Source organism: Galeopterus variegatus, unplaced genomic scaffold (assembly GCF_000696425.1).
Source record: "Galeopterus variegatus unplaced genomic scaffold, G_variegatus-3.0.2 Scaffold47, whole genome shotgun sequence".
NCBI lineage: Eukaryota > Metazoa > Chordata > Mammalia > Dermoptera > Cynocephalidae > Galeopterus > Galeopterus variegatus.
In genome coordinates this window covers 1,352,704-1,367,752 of record NW_007726158.1, presented here as the reverse complement: position 1 = coordinate 1,367,752, position 15,049 = coordinate 1,352,704, and positions in this window count along the sequence as shown.

The following is a 15,049-nucleotide window of genomic DNA, read 5'->3' as shown; positions in this document are numbered from 1 at the left end:
TGAGTTTTGCCAATTTGACTATAACATGCCTTGGCAAAGCCCTTTTTGGGTTGAATACATTAGGGGATCGTTGAGCTTCCTGGATCTGAAGACCTGTGATTTTTCCTATGCCTGGGAAGTTTTCTGCCACTATTTTGTTGAATATGTTTTCAATACAATCTCCTTTTTCCTCCCCTTCTGGAATACCCATGACTCGGATATTTGAGCATTTAAGGTTGTCTAATATCTCTCTCAGGTTTCCTTCAATATCTTTGATACTTTTTTCTTTTCTGCTTGTGTTATTCCAAACAGCCCATCTTCAAGTACAGAGGTTCTCTCTTCAACTTCATTTAGCCTGTTGGTTAAACTCTCCATTGTGTTTTTTATTTCACTGAATAACTTCTTCAGTTCTGTAAATTCNCCCAGTATTGCGGCCCCCTGTGTGGTTGAGTTATCTCCCACACCGGGGCACGAGCACCCCAGGGGAGGATCCCACAGCACACAGTTCCTCTTTGAATCCCCCCAGCATGAGCCAGCTCGGCGCCCTCAGGCCGTCAGCTCTTCGGCAGATTCAACTGGGCTCGGGGGCACCCCGGTCACCCCTCTCCCAACCAGAAATCAGTCTGGGGTTTTTCTGAACTGAAGGCCACAGAGATGGTATCTGCCTCGCTGAAGCCCCAGGTGTGGTGGAGTGACAGTCTGGCTGGGATCCTCTTCCCTGCCCTCCCGACGCTGGCCGGGGGCTCCCCACACCACCAGCCCCACTAGAGATCCGCGGGTGGAGTGGGATTGGTGGCCAGTTCACAGGCCCCGGGGGGACCCCACGCTGAGGCACACAAGTGGCACGGCTCCCGCGCCAAGTGAAGATGGCTGGCTTGCCCGATCTGAGCCGGCCGGCTCCGCCCCCACCGAAGAAAATGGAGGCAGCGCTGATGCAGGCACCTAGCCTGGTGTGGTAAGCGGGGGCTGGGTGGGCCTTTGCCCCCCAAGTGGGGCTGGGCTGGTTGTCACTCACAAAGCTCCCAGAGCTGGGCTGGTCCCGCGCCCTCCTGTCCATCTCTGCATTGCTGCTGCCGTCTTTCCTGGCCTTTGTTGCCTTGGGCTGCTCGGTCTCCTGGTGCGGTTGGGGCGCTCTCAGGAATCTTCTTTTGCATCGGCCCTAAAACCTCGAGACTGTAGTTGCTTTTTTTCATTGTAGATTAGTTGATCAGTGATTTATTCGTTTTTTGTTGCTCTTGGAAATGCAAATAGTCCTCTGGCAGCACAGCGCACACTTCTCAGGCTCGCTCTGTCCTCTGGCACGCCCGCTTCAGACCCGTCTCCATCTTGAAAGTCCCAATGCAAAAATATCTTGATAAACATAGGAAAAAAGTGAAAAAGGGAAGTCCTCAAACTGCTCGGTGGTAGAGTGGGGGGGGAATGCTTTTATATCTTATTTTATATAATTTTTCAGGGATGTGATTATGTTTTGGAATTATGAATGTCACTCTTATTTTTCATGTTTTTCAAGTAAAAACATTTACAAATATAGTATAAAATGAAGCCAGCTATAAAAAATGAAGGGATCAGACTAAATAATCTGTAGGTATGGTCAAATTTTATTATTCAAGCATATGTATTTACACATAAGGAACAAGATTTTAAAAATAAGATTTTAAAAATATAAAGTGACTAAAATAATTTCTAGAATAAATCAAGTACTTGAAACATAACTCTTTAAAAATTTTTTTATTCATTTTTGTTTGTTTATTATTATTTTATTTAGATGGACATATTGTATACATACTTAACATAAGTACATACTTAACATAAGACATAACTGTACATACTCATAAGGTACAATCTGATGATATATATATATATATATATGTTGTATAATAACTGGGTCAGGGTAGTTATTGTATCAATCACCTCATGCATTCACCATTCCTTTGTGGCAAAAACATTCAAAATCCTCTTCTCTAGCTATTATGTAATATACAAAACTTAACTGTTAACCACAGTCACGCTACTGTGCAAAAGAACTTCAGAATTTATTTCTCCTAGCTGATTGTATATTTTGTTCCTGTTGATCAACCTCTCCTTGTTTTCCTCCCCACCCCCAGTCTCTGGTAATCAATGTTGTACTCTTTGTCTCCATAATATGAATTTATCAATTTTCTTTCTTTCTTTCTTTCTTTTTAGATTCCACAAATGAGTGGGGTCATGTGGTATTGTCTTTCTGTGTTTGGCTTACTTCACTTAACATGATGTCCTCCAAGTCTATCCATGTTGCTGCAAATGAAAGAATTTCATTCTTTTTTTTAATGGCTGAATAGTGTTCCATTGTGTATAAATACAATATTTGAAAAATCCATTCATTCGTTGTTGGACACTTAGGTTGATTCCATATCTTGGCTATGTTAAATTCTGCTGCAATAAACATGGGAGTGCAGATATCTCTTCAATGTACTGACTTCATTTGTTTGGGCGTATACCCTGCAGTGGGATTGCTGGATCAAATGGTAGATCCATTTTTAATTTTTTGAGGATCCTCTATACTGTTTTCCATAGTGGCTGCACTAATTTACACTCCCACCAACAGTGTGCAAGTGTTCTTTTTTCTCCACATCCTCGCCAACACTTGTTTTCTTTTGTCTTTTTGATAATGGCCATTCTAACTGGAGTGAGGTGGCATCTCATTCTTGAAAGCATATAACTCTAATCCAAAAAATGTAATTGTATTATTTAATGTATCCTATTGCTTCTTGTATTTCTTTTTATTTTAATAATGCTTGAAGATGTTCATTGGTTTAAAAGTGTTAGCAAAACTAAATTTTTTTCCCTAGAAACTTCATATTTGAATAATGCATACTTATAAAATATTCTTTCTTGATTTGTTCAATATCTAGCCGAGTGCATATACTCATCTATGGTGTTTAAATATCTTTATACAGCCAGCAAATTAACCACACAACATTCCTATGATGAAGGGGAGACTAAGGTAGGAAAAAAGATCCTCCTACGTCCTCAGCCCAAAGCTCAGCCATCTCCTCATGCTGTTTTTACCCCAGGTCGTAGTTTTCTTTCATGAGGGCTGGAAATTTTTGGCACCTGCCTGGGTGCTCATCTCCCTCTTATCCCACCCAGGACCACTGAGTTCAACAGAAAAGTAAATGGCCATGAGGAAAGACACAGGTATCTCGTCTTTCAGGATTCCATCCATCAAGGAAGCCATTGACCCTGTGCTACAGGTCTTTGTCTCATTCTCTGGCCACCACACTGTCCTGCTTTGACTCGACACAAACCTATGGTAATCTCAGGTACAGCCCTCTGACATGTGATTAGACTACTGTTGAATCTCCTAGTCTTCCAGTATATTCAAAAAGTTCTAGATTTGGCCCTTTAAGAAACTGAATTCACTCTCAGATTAAGACAGTAGACTACTTACTCCACAGAAGTAGTAATTCAGTTATAGTTGTCCCGGTGGCCTAAAAACGTCAATGCTGCTTCCAGAGGTGCCTGATTTATTCCCCCGAATGTAATTTATGTACTGGGAAAAATGTGATTGGGTGAGTCTTTCTTTTGTGAAGCTCAGAAGCAGGTCAAAAATTGAGAATTCAGCATACAGCCTTGGAATATGTGGCAGGGACAAAATACCATTCAAAATAGAAATGAAAAAACCTCCACATACTGGAAAAGATTTTTTTGTGTGCATTTTTGTTCTTGTTTAGTTTTGCTTCCCTTGATATAAGGAAGAGAGTTTTTCTAACACAAGGCCAGCAAAACAGTTCATTCCTACAATATCTAATGTAACTCAATCACCGTGTGACAGTAGCTGAAAAAAGGAACAGATAGCACTGTCCAGCACGAAAGCACATTTTTACTTCCAGAGCACAGCCCCTTGCCCTTCATTCATTCTCTCTTCATGTTTATTTTCAGTCTGTCCAGAGAATATGTTAGAGATTGAAAGTTAGATGTGTATTGTTACTCGAGTGGAGAATGTTCCGATTCTCACTTTGCCAAAAATGACCAACAGTACAATCTAGGAGCAAGATGAAAAGGACGATTGTTACCAGGGAGTCTTCCCTCTGTGACTCTCCCACCCCCATCTCCTCCATAATCCCTGCCTTTGCCTCCACTAACCTTGATCTTAGTGTTGGGAAGTTTTATTAGTTAATAGACAGTGTGTTTTGAATTAGGCCTTATATGGAAGCATGAAAAATGAAATAAATGTGAGGTTCCTGCTCTCAGAATGCCTAAAATCTAGACTCCCTATCCTATAATATTTTCTTTTTCTCTTTTGAAGATTTTAAGCATAGTCACTCAACTATTCTCCTCCCTTTCTTAGGTCTCCTTGGGTGACAGTGAGATGATCACATTTTATTTCTCACTAGGAATATATGAATAGGCTCAGAAATTTTTAAAGTGTTAATAGCAGCCACATTCTTTTTTTTTTTTCTTTCTTGTAACAGTTGATTGTATGTATCTGTGGGGTACAGAGCTGAATATCAATACCTGTGTGCTATATGTGATGCTCAAATCAGGACAATTAGTATATTCAACATTATACACTGTAATTGTTTTTCATGTCCTTTTACCAATTCCTCCTTTACCTCCCTCCCACTCTCTCTTTCCCTCCTCTGTTAACTTCGGTTCTGTTCTCTGCTATTAAAAGTTTAGCATATTATTGTGATTGTTGTAGCTTTCTTTCTATTTCTTAAAAACTTTATTTGTTTACTTTTTAGCTCCCACTTATGAGTGAGGACATGTGGTATTTCTCTTTCGGAGCCTGGCTTATTTCACTTAATGTGATTTTCTTTAAGTTTGTCTATGTTACTGTGAATGGCAGTATTTCATTCTTTTTTATGGCAGAGTACTATTCCATTGTGTAAATATACCACATTTTCCTCATCCAGTCATCTGATGATGGACATTTTAGGTTAGTTCCTACTCTTGGCTATTGTAAGTAGAGCTGCAATAACCATGCGGGTGCAGGTATCTTTTTGACATGATGATTTCCATTTCTTTGGGTATATCCCCAGCAGTAAGATTGCTGGATCTATGGCAAATTCCACCTGTAGTTGTTTGAGGAATCTCCATGCTGTTTTCCATAATGGCTGTACTAATTTACAGTCCCACCAACAGTGTAGGAGGGCTCACCTTTCTCCGCATACTCTCCAGCATTTGTTATTCTCTGTCTTTTTGATAATAACCAGTCTAGTTGATGTGAGATAATATCTCATTGTGGTTTTGATTTGCATTTCCCTGATGCTGAGTGATGTTGAGCATTTTTCCATGTGTCTGTTGGCCATTTGTGTATTTTCCTTTGAGAAATGCCTATACAGCTCCCTTGCCCATTTCTTAATTGGATTATGTTTTCTTTTACTGTTAAGTTGTCTGAGTTCCTTGTGTATTCTGGATATTAATCCTTTATCAAAAGCATAGTTTTCAAATATTTTCTCCCACTCTGTATCTTGTCTTTTCGCTCTGTTAATTATTTCTTTTGCTGTGAAGAAGCTTTTTTGTTTGATATAATCCCATTTGTTTATTTTTCCTTTTGTTGTCTGTGCTTTAGGGGTCATAAAAAAATCTTTTCCCATTCCTACTTCCAGAAGTGTTTCCCCTGTTTCCTTTCAGTAGTTTTATAATTTTGGGTCTTATATTTAAGTCTTTAATCCATTGTGAGTTAATTTTAGTATATAGTGAAAGGTACAGGTCTAGTTTCATTCTTTTACATATGGATGTCCAGTTTTCCAATCACCATTCGTTGAAGAGGCAGTCTTTTCCCCAATCTACGTTCTTGGTGCCTTTGCCAGAGATCAGTTGGCTTTAAGTATGTGGACTGATTTCTGGGTTCTCTACTCTGTTCCATTGGTCCAAGTGTCTGTTTCTATGCCAGTACCATGCTGTTTTGGTTACTATAGCTTTGTAGTACAATTTGAAGTCAGGTAATGTTATGCCTCCAACTTTATTTTTTTTCTGCTCAGGATTGCTTTGGCTACTTGGGGTTTTTTGTTATTCCATATGAATGTTAGGATTGTTTTTCCTATTTCTGTGAAGAATGTCATTGGTATTTTGATGGGGATTGCATTGAGTCTGTAGATTGCTTTGGGTAGTACGGACATTTTCACAATGTTAATTCTTCAAATCCAAGAGAATAGAAGGTTCATATAATTCTTTGATTCCTTTATGGTGCTTGGCATGTAGTAGATGCTCAAAAATATATTTTTTGATTAAACCAGGAATTGTCCAAATAAAATCTAGAGAAACAAACTAACTTTCATAGCTCTAAGATAGTCATCTCCTCCTTTAAATGAGCAGAAAATCAGTCTCCATTTATTTTAATCCTCTGCATACATTTTCCTTTCTCACTGACACTTGCTGGTTACTGACTATGCTTTGAGTCAGTAAGGAGATGGGTGAAGGGAAGGGTGAGCTCTGACACAATTTGGTTTTTTGAATACTGAAAACTGCTTTAAGTTCAGAAAAACCCAGAGCATGTTTGGCAAAGCGCTTTCCCCTCAATGTTTTAAGAGCATGTGGACTTAGATGGAAATTTAATCTGTATGTTCATTTACACGTAACTCATCAAAACATTTTGAACAGCCCTTTGAAGTCTACAGAGCCTTTTCCATCCTTTTTATGGAAACTTTTCAAGCTTTTTTTGGTTTTCATGGGAGGCTGTGTTTGGCTAAGACCAAGCATACTGGATACTGGACCCACTTTTCATACTCCCCAAATATTTCATGTCGACTTAAATATTACGCTTTATAATTATATGGATTCTATTGCTGTGCTAACCCGTTCCTTCATTTCTAAATTGATGTTGTTCATTAAACTTTATGGGGAAAGAGACAAATAATTGAAATTTGAAAGGGACAAAAACATGGTCAGCCTTTGATGGACAAAAGCTGGACGTAGTCAGTCTTTGATGGTATTCTAATAGAGGATAAAGGTGCTATGGGCAATTCAAACTGACCAAAAGGGAAAAAAAATTCCATTTGGTTTGGGAATGACTGGTGTCTCTGTTAGTTAATGAAACTCAACATGCCAGAAACATTTGTTGATTTCAGTTTGATCCATAAAATATTGACAGACAGCAGCATGGTCATATTTTCATTTTTGTTAGGAGACTATAGCAGCAGTGGATGGTTGTAAGGGACGGCTGATTTAGATGATTACTGCAGTGTTGTAGGTGATCAGGAAGGCGGGCAGAGACAGATCTGAGAAATATTTAGGAAGTAAATTAGCAGGACTGGAGGATGATTGGGTAGGTTGGGTGACTTGATGGATGGTAGAGATGGAAAGTAAGGTAAGGAATATAGGAGGAAGAGCGGGTTTGGAATGAGAGGGAGATGGTGAGCTCAGTTATAGACTCATTGACTTTGACATGTAAATTGAGACATAAGGAGGTATTGGACTTATGATTCTGAAGCTATCGGGAGAGATCTGGGCTGAATAAAAATTTGTAGTTACCAGCTAATAGCTGGGTAGTCATAGGTGAGAGGTGAATGAGCTCACTTGGGAAGGTTAGTAGACCATTTTGGTAATTTTGGAGGCAGAGAGGAGCTGGGGAGGGAGCACAGAATATAGGGAAGGGGTTTTCTAGGTATTAGAAATATGAGCATGCTTTTAGGCTGAGAAAAATGAGCTTGTGAAGAGAATGCAAAGTCTGATGAGTTAGGGTTGAGATGAGATTTCTCATGAAAAGATGGCAGGGCCAAGGTGCAGAACGGGGTCAAGACTAGGTGGAGTTTTGGCATGCAGGAGAAAGAGCTTGTTCTCTGAGACCAGAGAGATAGGAAGGAGGTAGAATTTTAAGATGGATGCATATGTATGTGTGAGTAAATATGCTTAATTTTCTCAAGAAGTGGTTGACAATGTAGTTGGTTAGCAATTAGAAATATGAACATGCTTAAAATATGAGAAAGGTAGAGGTTAGAGAGTAGTACGTAAAGAGTAGTAAATATGTACTGATGTGGAATAAAACATTCATAATATTTGCTCAGGGAAACAAGAAGCAACTGGCCTTGAATAAGTCATTTGAAGTGACTCTTCGAGTTGCAAATGACAAAAAGCCAATGAAGGCTAAAGAAAAAAAAAAAAAAAACTATTGGCTTACATGGTTAGACATCAAACAGTGTCCTCAGGAATCTTTAGGCTCTGCTTCCCTTCAAGTTGCCTTAATTCAGAGGCAGGTGCTTCTGTGGGGTAACAGCAGATCTGGATTACATATTCTATTTGGAAAGATAAGACTGAGTTTGAAGTGCTGGAGTTTAAGATTTATGTCGTGGAACACTTCTGGGGGGTAACACGTTGCAGGTCTGTTCATGCAAATGTTTAGTTCAAGTCAGGTAGAGATAGAAGTAGTGTGGACTGAGGAATCCAGGGAAATGTGAGGCCAGGGTCAGGGAATCATTACAAGGACATGTTCAGGATGACGCTGGGTTTGGGGTAGGGAGGACCACTTTGATCTAGATGCCAGTTTTCCGTAAATAAAAGGGAGTGACTGGGAGGTTGCTAGATGACAGTAACAAGAAAAAATGGTACATGCTATAAATAGATGGCATAAGCTGGTGGCTGTTTTTTTTTTCTCCAATGAGGACAAGGATTTAGTTTGAGGGAGCACTAGGAATTAGGAGAATGCTGCCTTCCAAGTGATGGAACCCAGATCTGGTTAATTCAGACTCAGGGGAATTTATTGGTATATGGGGCCAGACTGAGGAGAGGGCACAGGTGGATGGAACTGCCCCTGAGGGCCTGGCTGGGTTCAAGGAGGTCCCCACCACTGGCACTGTCTTTCTCTGCTACTCATTTTGTATCTCTTCACCTTTTGCCTTCCATTCTGAAAAATGTGACAGCTCGTATTTTTTAGCTTTGCTACATAAGAGAACTCTTCTTCTCTTTGCTGTAATGTGAAAAATGTCAGGGGAGAACTCTGGCACAGCCCAGCTCTAGTACTGCAACCAGTGATGTTGGGTGGCTATGACGGGTCCAGTTAGGGTTACGAGTCCAGCCCCAGACCAAACCCTATGCCAGAAAGGTGACACCTAGGAGACTGTTTTCAGAATAAAAGCGCAAGTTCTCACTATGGCCTGGAGGCCTTACATGATAGATTCCCTGCCAGCTCTTTAACTATGCCCCTGTTCCTGCCACACAGATGTCATCACTCTTCCTTGAACACATGAAACATGTTTCTGAATCAAAATCCTGGCCTCTGTTGTTCTGCGGAAATGCTTTCCCCCCAGAATCCTGACTGATCAATTCCTCCCTTCATTCAGGTCTCTACTCACATTTCTATTGCCTCCACAGAGGGGCCATCCCTGACCACTCGCTCTAAAACAATGTCCCGTCCCATCCAATCTAGCTTCTCTTGCCTGTTTTTCCATAACCTTAGTTATCTCTTTGCATGTTATATACTTATTTATCATCTTATCTACCCCAGGAGAATGTAAGCCACATGGGAACATGAATACTTGTCTGTTTGGTTTATTGCTGTATCTTCAGCACCTTGAATGGTGCCTGCCCCCTTGCCTCAGGATGGGACACTCTGGACTGAGACAGAAACTGCAAAGTTCACTCTTCCCACAATCAGGCCAAGGACCACATCCTTGTTCAGCTCGATATTTGTCCATTTTCTGTTGCTTATAACAGAATACCTGAAACTGGGTCATTGATAAAGAAATGAAATTTCTTTCTTGCAGTTTTGAAAGCTGACAAGTCCATGATCCAGGGGGCGCATCTGGGGATGGCCTTCTCCTTGGCGGAGTCTCTGTACAGAGTTCGGTGGCAACACAGGGTATCACATGGCAAGAATGGCATGAGCAAGAGCTAACGTGCTCACTTGCTCTCCTTATAAAGCCATCAAAACCACTCCCTGATAACCCGAGAAACCATTAACCCATTACTCCATGAATGAATTAATCCATTCATGAGGGCTCAGTCCTCACGATCCAATCACCTCTTAAAGACCCCACCTTTCAAATACCATAGTTGGGTTTCCCTCCCTCTTAACACTAATACAATGGGGGAGGTCAAGCCTTAATGAATTTGGGGGGAATGTTGAATCCACAGCGAGCTCTATCCCTTTCCTCATGTCCTTCCTCACCACCTTCCTTACAAGAGTTTCCTGAGAATGTTCCCACAATAAATCACACCCAACTGAATCCCCGTCTCAGGATCTGTTTCCAGAGAAACTGACTTAAGATATTTGCATTCAAGTTACCTGCTTTATGTTTTATCTACTAAAAATTTCAAAATATACTCTTCTCCTCAATAAGAAGATTCAGAATTACAAGATCTTAAATGGTGAAAATGCAGCCTGTTTTTGAAACATATGTTTGGGGCTCTGATAGGAGGGAATATGCTAGAAGAGGAGGGTTGTGCTGCTCTGGGCGAGCAAAATCATGTAATTCTCCTCCCGACCTTTCCTCCTGGTCCATGGAGCGTGGGAGACTGAACAGAAGCATGTGCTCTAGCTCTGTCCGGAGGAAAAGCCCAGTTTTAGTTTAGGCAAAGGAGTGAAGAAACAAACTTTCAACAGAGAGGTAAAGGGTATAGAGGAGCTTGTTCATCTTGGCGTGGGGGATTAAGACAGAAGACCATAGAGAAGACAGAGGAGAGGAAGCAGAAAACGGTATGGAGATGAGAGTTTGAAAAGAGTATTATATTTTGGGTGATGGCAGGGTACAACAGGGAAGACATGGTGTTAATTCCAAATGGTGTTAAACCTGAGACTATTTGCTTAAGCTTCAGCCCCATTTAGGGCTGAGGTGGGCCAAGATGGCCATGAGCCAGCAGTTATGGCCTCCTGGTGTCTGGCTCACAGCTTTGGGGACAGTCTGGGCAGGCAGACTCTCAGGAGCAGAGGTCCCACAGGACCTGGGAGGAGAGTCTGAGAAGTCTGCATTGGCAGAGAGTGTTAGCAGAGTTTGCCCCATATATTAAATATAGAAGATCAAACAGGAATCAAAGCTATTGTTAGAATTAACTTAAAAGCACTAAATTTAGGGCCGGTCCCGTGGTACACTCGGGAGAGTGAGGCACCTGGGAGCGCAGGGGCACTCCCGCCAAGGGTTTGGATCCTATATAGGGATGGCCAGTGGGTGACACCAAGCCAAGGGTTGCGATCCCCTTACCGGTCACAAAAAAGACAAAATAATAAAATAATAAAATAAAATAAAAGCACTAAATTTAAGCCATTATCAACCTCCAAATGAGAAAAGTCACATTACTACAAGCCAGAAATTCTTCACTTGGAATGTAGAATCTACTTCAAAAAGCTAACATTTCTCACTGAAAAGGTATGCAAAATTTTGTGTGTATGTGTGTTTGTGAGTATTTGGGAGAGAGGACCCCTAATTTTTATCAAATTTTTGAAGCTTTCAGGATTCTAACCACTGTTCTAACTTCAGCAAATGATATGTCTCCTGGTTCTTTGAAACAATTGACATTAGTCCCATCTCTCTGGCTAATTAGCTAATATTGACATCTATTGGAGTTTTAAGATAGCTGAATATTTATAGTTTTACCCTGTTAAATATGTTTTGTTTTGGATATTATTAAATTGTTTTGCACTTTTTCCTAATCAGTGGCTTGATGACAGGGAGAAGCATTCTGCAGTTGGTTGGGTAATGAGGAGAAGACTCTGTTTTAAAGTTTTCAGTAGATAATGCATAAAACAGGTAACAGACACAGTTGTCTTAGCCAAGCTGCCTAAGGGGAAATTCTGAGACAGGGATTCGGTTGTTTGTGATTGATAGAGGGGCATTCTCAGGAAATCCCTGTAAAGGAGGGAGTGAAGCAAGATAAGGAAGGGGTGGAATCTGAGCAGGGATGTGATCCTTGACCTGATATTGGGGAGAGTGAGCTTTGCAGTTTAAATCTCACTGCACAGTTGTCCCACCTTGAGGTAAAGGCTCTAGCATCTTTGTGTCAGTCACTCACTGGCTGCCTTTTGTGGGTGGAGGGTAAAGTATGGTCATCATGGTGGTGGTGGTGGTGGTGTAACCTCTCAAGCCTTCCTAATGAACTGGCTTCAGTCAAGCCAGGGCAAGTGTCTGGAGAATGTAACACTGGCAGCAGCTACAGGAATGGGCACATTGGCTGGTAAAGATGATCTGGGAGGGCCACCAACAGTGTCTATTACAACATTTAAAACATCTCTTCCTATTTAACTGTAAAATGTCCCAGAAAAATTTGAAAGTCAATAATCATCAAATATATATTGAGAGTCAATTACGTGCAAGATATTTCAAGTTTAACAAAAAATGACCTCTCTACTTAGTAGCAATATGACTACCTGTTGTTAAACTGACCGAGGTTAGTGATCTCATTTTTAAGTTATCCTTTGGTCTGTCTGGGCTGTTTGCTAACAAAAGTCTAAGTGTTGGAAGAAGCTGGTGTGTTTTGGTAAAATCGAGCATACTGGGGCTGGGAAATCCCTGTGTCAGGCCTCAGTTGGTCTAAGACAGTGGTTCTCAAACTTTAGCATGCATTGGAATCACCTAAAAGGCTTGTTAAAGCACAGATTTCAGCGTCCTCCCACCTCCGCCCAGTTTCTGATCTGGAGACTTTGCACTGCTGGCGTATTACTAGGTGGTGTTGCTGCTGATTGTGATGAGTGCCTCTTATTTTGAGCAATCAAGGGAAATTAAGGCAGTCTTTTCTTCTTAGCCCTACTTGCAGACACACACACACAAACACACACACGCATACATATATATATAATCAGTGACAACTTAACGTGTGTTTCTATTTAGTTGTACCTGTTTATGGTTTGTCCTTAAGATTGCAAGCTCTATCCAAGTTGGCATTGTAGAGGCAACTAGAAAACTGTAAACAATTTTCTTGAGGGTAAAACAAAGATCTAAACCAGCACTGTACAATAAAAATAGAATGCAAGCCACATACGTAATGTGTTAAATAAAACAAATGGGAGGCCATTGTTTTGGCCTGAGCTCTTGCACTAGGGCCTGACAGACCAGACCAGACCAGAATGGATCACCCGTGCCACTTAATCAAACTGAATGTAGAAACAAGCCAGTTTAAAAAACAAAAACAAAAAAACCAACAACAAAAAACCCCCAGGAGATTCACATCCACTAATCCAAAGGGGCTGTCAACATGAGCTGGTGTAATAAGGAAGTCCCCTTTGCTTTAATCCTATAAGGAAAGTAACATGAAGTTAGTCAATCTGCTTTTTGCACTATGCTGTTTCCTTGCCCCTGCTCAAGCTACCTTATAAAAACTGATGGTTCTTCCAGGCCTGGAGGAGCTCCTTCTGTTTAGTAGACTGGATGCTGCCTGGTTCATGAACTACTAATAAAAGCCAACTAGACCTTTAAAACCCAATTTGTTGAAATTTCATTATTTGACATATTAAAAATAGTAAAGAGAAAATGGTGTAATTAATTTTAATAGTATATTTCATTTAATCCAGTAATCTCAAATATTACCACTTCAACGTGTCTCAATATAAAATTATTGAGCTTAATTCTTTTTTTTTTTTGATACTATTTTTTGGAAATCTAGTGTACAGCACACCTCACTTTTCAAATGCTCAATACCCACATAAGAGTGGTGGCTACCATGCTGAACAGTGCAGACGATGGTCTACTTTTGTCAGAATCATTTACTTTTGATCTAATTAGTTCAACCAGAAGTGTGACTTCTCTCTTATTGTCTCAATTCTTCAATTTTTGTTTAGTACGTGGAAATCTGCTCCTCAAGGGCTTAACAACATGCAATGATAATAAAGAGGCCTGCAAAGGCTGCTGAGGGTGCCAAAGAGTCTGTGAGTGTCTGCCTGGGGAATGCAAGGGAGAAGGAGTTTCTTTAAAAAAATAATTCATCATTTTAATAAATGCAATGAGTCAGGAGCCCCCTGTCATCAAGGATATGGTGTTTTCCAATAACTACCAATGTTGAATCAATCCAGTGTCCCAAGTAGAAGATAAGATCTCCTACGCTTTGTTTTAGCCATTCCACTGGCCTGGGGGGCAGGAAGGCAAATCTGGGGACTTCACAGCACATGGAAGCAGGCCAATAGGAAGCTGTGGAAAGTTGGTTCCAATTAGTCTGAGGTTAGCAAGAGGTTTAGCTTCATTCCTGCCTAAAGGCAGGGTGCTAAAACATGTAATGCAAATAAAAAAATATTGAAAACAATTTGTATACATAGGGCTTCCATATATAATGCTTTCATATACATTATATTCTCTTTTGGCATCCAGAGATAGGTAGGACTTGTATTACCTCTCCCCATTCTATAGGTCTTTGTGGTCAGTACATTGCCTCTGGTCACACAATTGTTAGTGCCTGATCTTGGACTTGAACCAGAGTCTTCTGATTGTTACCTAGTTTCTTTGTATCCAGACATACTCATGAAATACCTGCAATATGGGTACCCAGGGGTGCAAGAGAGGGAGAAAACAAGTCCTGAAATCATTTTAAGAGTCAATGATGTTAAATCTTTCTTGACATATGTTTTTCCTTTGCTGATATATTGTAAGTGAAAGAACCTTCCAGTGCTTTGACTTACCTCTGGAAACTTCTAAAATTCGGAACATTATGTTGCTGCATAAATTACACATGCATGTTTCTCCTTCCTGAGCTTTTGCCAAAGGCACTAGTGTAAAAACAAAACAGCTGAAAAATTGTCACTTGGTTTCTCTTGGCAGAGACTGCTCATTCCCATGTAATTCCTGGGGCACCTGTTACTTCTACCTGGTACCAACCAATGGGGGTACATCCCTTAGATGGTGCAACCGGGACCAGTGTAGGAGGAAAAGGCTTTATTACTTGCAAGTACGGAGAACACTAGAGATTGCTCCCAAAGCAGTGTCTCCCCCAACAAGGGAAAGGGGTCATCTTATATAGCCAAAGTTCCCACCTAACTTCTGGCCCAAGTTCTCATTGAGGTCCTCTCATTTAAATGAAGGATACAAGATGTTCAGTTTGGACTGGTTGACTATGGAACATAGTTCACTGGTCAATTCTGAAGCCAAATTTGCATTTGGACCCAGGAAGGAATGTGGCCTTTGGGCAACAACAGGACCTCAGGAAGTTGTCTTATGAGCTAAATCTTGAG